This window comes from Protopterus annectens, chromosome 8.part1, assembly GCF_019279795.1.
Source record: "Protopterus annectens isolate FY-2018-M chromosome 8.part1, PAN1.0, whole genome shotgun sequence".
NCBI lineage: Eukaryota > Metazoa > Chordata > Ceratodontiformes > Protopteridae > Protopterus > Protopterus annectens.
Genome location: NC_056742.1, coordinates 363,931,265 through 363,936,264, shown reverse-complemented (window position 1 = coordinate 363,936,264; position 5,000 = coordinate 363,931,265).

Here is a 5,000-nt window from a genome sequence, read left to right as displayed (position 1 = left end):
TGTTGAAGACCATATGGCCGAGACCATATGATTGACATTCAGAATGACGACCATGCAGAACTGGCATCTGCAAACAGTGCGGAATGGAAAGATTTCCATCTTCCGCACTGTAGTGCGATCTCGGAGTTGGTATATTTAAGTTCCAGGGGGTTGCGTAGCCCTCCCTGCTTGTAGCTTAAAGGTAAGATTTTGTTGTTTTTTATTTTTTGTTTTTGTTTTGTATGGTCTAAATTGCGAATGTCGATCATATGGTCTTGGCCATACATACACACACATATATAGATATTATCAATGGATTTTTTTCATGACAGATGCAGTCAACCACTTTCGAGTACGGAACAAGTGTGCAGCCAAAATATTCAACCTCCAGATCACAACCTGTTGGATTTAATGATTACTGAAGGCAGGACTAATCCCTTTCTACAAGTTAACAATCAGAAGCAGACTCTTTGGCTGGGTCAAATTGACCAGGAAAAAATGTTGTTTTCCAATAACTACAAACCTCTTATTTCCAAATTGGAAAGGTTGCTGCTTATATTTCACAATATTGAATGTGATATCCTGTATCTTTCCAGCTGCTGACAAAATAAAATCATTCCACAAGGTCTGAGGTTTTATAAAATTCCAAACTGGATCACTAGGGAGTCTGCTCTGTACAGTGACCTAGTCAACATTTTTACTGAAGCAGGTTTGCAAGTTTTGTGAGTGCGGATAAATCATAATGCAGCTAAACTTGAGCTTAAATGAGAGATCACTACTTTACATTCCAGGATTGTACAACAGCCCAATCTGCAACAATATCAGCATATTCTCTTTGGCATTTCACCGAGGAGTACTAGACATGTTGCTACTGTAATTCATAGGAAAAAACAAAAAATGCAGAGGGACATTTCACAATATCAGAACCAGCAAGCATACCCTTTGAATAATGTACTTCCTTTTAGGTCGGGTACTTATACTGACAATAGGCATCCTCAGCAGAGAGTTTGTTCAGTCTACAGGCCTCCACAGCAGGGATCTACAGCAATAGTGTCTGTTACTGATTTACTGGTGGCAATTTCAGCTACTTCATTCTCTTGAATGCAGTCCCAAAGCAGTGTTTTGGACTTACTTAATATTGCCAATAACACTTTGCAACTAACAAATTTGTCACAAGATACAGACACATCTGGAAAATACTGCTTTTTTGTGCCATGCACAGATGAGCATGGACAGTGTCACGGGCAGGGGCAAATGGAATCTGGAGCAAACTTCAGGAAGAAGGAGGAGTTCAGGAACCACAGTGGTACTCACAGGTTGTCTGAGAGGCAGGAGGAATTCTCAGAGACCCCAGATCTCATTCTTAAAAATGACTTTGCCTTACATGGGTCAGCAGTACTTAATTTAACTAATAGAGTTATCCTTGCAGAAACTCTTAACATTTTGAATAAAGGGTTTACGTTTATACCGGCACGACAGGAGAATTTATCAAATCTTTTATTGGAACTACGACTGTTTCTCAGAAAGCTTAACTTAAAAGTATACTTTAAGGATCTTTCTGATCAGTTGAACTCTACTGCATTTAACAGATTTCAATAATACTACACTTAAAAGAAAAAGCCTTTTCAACCCCCCCCCCCCACTGTACAACACACTCCTGATTTTCTAGAGGGTGTGTGAGCATGATCTTCAAAACTTGCTACAACAAAGCAGTGCAGAAAAGTGATTTAACCTCACATCTTCTGAGTTGACAGCTCTACATGAATTGGAGAATGATAAAAGCCTTCGAATCATGAAGGTGGCTGAAGGAACTGGTATTGTTTTAATGGAGCAAACGCAATACATTAACATATTGGAGACAGATTTGGTTAACAGTGAATACTATAAAAAAGTAGATGTTAAGCCTGTCTGACATAACTTTGCAGGCATAGATAAGTTGCTAAAGAACTTGGAATGAAATAATTTAATTTCATTGGAAGATTTTCATTTTTTGCACGTACCCTCACCCAGGCTTGGCAAGTGTTTGCAGTAAACCCACTGTTCAGGCATATAGTGTCAAATAAATGGTCTAAGACTGAGAAAATTTCTGAATTTATTGACTCACTACTTAATCTGACAGTCCAAACCACAGCTTTCTATTTAAAGGACTCGGGCTTTGTTAAATGAACTATTTATTAACCAACCAACACATGAAGATAAAAATGCTTGTTACGTTAGATATCAAATCAGTTTACACTAATATCTCACACACTGAGGGTCTTGAATATGTTAAAACATTCTTACACAGTTATTCCACTTTCTCACATAGTAACATTGAAAACATTTGTAGCCTGATCTCTTGTGTGCTACAAGGAAACTTTGTTTATTTTAATGAAGTTGTTTACCATCAAGTTAAATGGGTAGCGATGGGGTCAAAAATGGCCCCAACATATGCTAATCTGCTTTTAAGTGCATGGGAAGTCAACACCCTGGTTCTATCAGGGTTTCAACAAACTTGAGTGTACAAGCAATACATAGATGATACATTTTTTGTGTGGCAGGGTACACCTGAATGTCTTGACTGTTTCAAGTCCCTTTCAAAAAGCATTCCTTTACTCAATTTAAAAATTTCAGGATGTGGCATGGTGGTTCAGTTTGCTGACATTGAAATCACTCTCAATATGGATAATCTTTCTTGGGAATCTAACATTTTCAGAAAAAAGACTTATTGTAACCATTACTTAGATTTTAGAAGCTAGTATCCATTTTTGTTATGAAGAGAAATATTGTAAGGGGGCAATCCATGAGATACTCCTGTATTATTATTTGAAATGACATCTTTATTCTGGAAAGCAGAGTTCTCTGCAGTCTTTTTGTGAATAGAAATTATCTACTCCCATTGTTAAAGAGTATCTTTATGGAAGTGAATGGGTCATGCAACTAAGTTTCGACCAAGATGCACGTTTAGGTTTCAGCAAGCAGCCAATCAATTTACTGGTTTGGACCGAGCCTTCTGGTCTTCCAGTCAAAGTTCTGCTTTCAGCAGAACCCCCTTGCAGACCTATCAGAAGAGTAACTGTACTTTGGACCCTCAGTTTTCCATTTCCTGTTTGTTTAGACAAGAAACTATTAGAGAAATTTCTAAAATCTGGAACATTATACGTAATAGCAGGGAATTAATCTCAGTATTAGGAAATGCACCAACTTTCTCACACCAGACCACTAAATCATTGTGGACCTCATCTGAATATTCAGATGCACCATTTATAATTGAAAGTTCTAATGACACTGATAAACCTTCAGGCATGTTCGCGTGGGGATTGTACGTGGTTTGCAATTTCATCTGCAATGGCTCAAACTATGTTTTTCAGCATTGTAACTATGTAGTGGTTTTCCATAGATATTTTAACTGTGATAGCATCAACATGTTACCTGCCACAGTTTTTATGTAGGAAAGACATTGAAGAAACTGTCAGACCATATCAAAGAACACTGTGCAGCCATATGTAATAAAGAGACAAATAATGCCTTAGGTAAACATAGTAAAGTATGTACAAGGTTCCACAAATTTGTATTTCTAGTTTTAGAACAGGTTGATTTATTTTATGGAGATGTGCATACTTTGCTGGAGTTTTGTGAGTTAAAGTGGCAGTTACTCCTCATTGCAGAGGTTTTCCCAGGACTGAATGAAACTCTGAATATTAAGTGTGCTTTGCGGTGGTTGAGGTAACCCCCTCACCACTAACTACCTTTTCAAAGACATTACAGGTTCTCTAGAACAATTAAGTGGTTGTCTGTAACATTTTATTATCTTTCACTTGCCTTAGCTCAAAGACTGAGTTCATCATTTACAGCTGATTTAAAGTCACATCTTATTGACTGCTTACTTTGCACCAACAACGATATTTAAGGTACGGCTTACCAGTTGCATACTCATTCTAAAAATGTTCTTCTGAAGATGTTCTTGTTACCATTAAAGAATGAAGTGCTCAACACCTGTTCTGCTCTGCTTTTTTTATTTGCATAGTGGAAGAAGTTTTTGTTTGTGTGTATATATATATATATATATATATGTATATATATATATATAGATATATATATATAGATATATGTGTGGGTCCTATTTGTATTGTTGAAAGTATGGTTCATCGAACCACACTTTATCGAACCCACTTTAGTGAAAGTGCATTTTGTTGAAAATGCACTTTTGCTAAAGAAAAAAAAAAGTGCAGTTTGCATGTACCATTAGTTGTACATCAATGTATACTGTTGATGTACAACTAAGGAAACTATTGTTGAGATCATGGTACAGTGGGGATAAGGGAATATTCCCTTTTCCCCACTGTAGTGCGATCTCAGAGTGAGAATATTAAAGTAGGGGGGTGGGGCTTGCCCCCCTGCATATTACTGTTTACTGTGGGGTTTTTTTTTAATGTTTAGTTTTCTTTTAATTTTTCCATGAAAGTGCGTTTTCAACAAAATGCACTTTCACGGAAGTCATTTTGCGGAAGTACCGTTCGATGAACCGTACTTTCCATTAAAGAAGATAGATCTATATATATATATATATATATATATATATATATATATATGTGTGTGTGTGTGTGTGTGTATATATATATATATATATATTTATATGGATCACATTCACATTGCTGAAAGTACATTTTCCCGAAACCATAACTCCAAATTTACACTTCTTCGAAACGGAAAACAGTTAAACCACATTAATTAATTTTCTGTAATTTGTATATTATATATACTGACTCTGAGATCGCACTACATTGACAATAGTATATTTTTTTCATACATACTGCAGTGCGATAGCAAAGTGCCGTTTCAGAGAAGTGTAAATTCGGAATTATGGTCTAGACAAAATGTAGTTCGGAGAAATGTACTTTCGGCAATGTGAATGGGAACCGTTTTTATATATATATATATATATATATATATATATATAGGTTCATAGGGTCATAGGTTGGTACTAGGCTATCAGCCCTAGGGCCTATACAAGCCTAGCCGTAACAATTCCCTGGCTATTT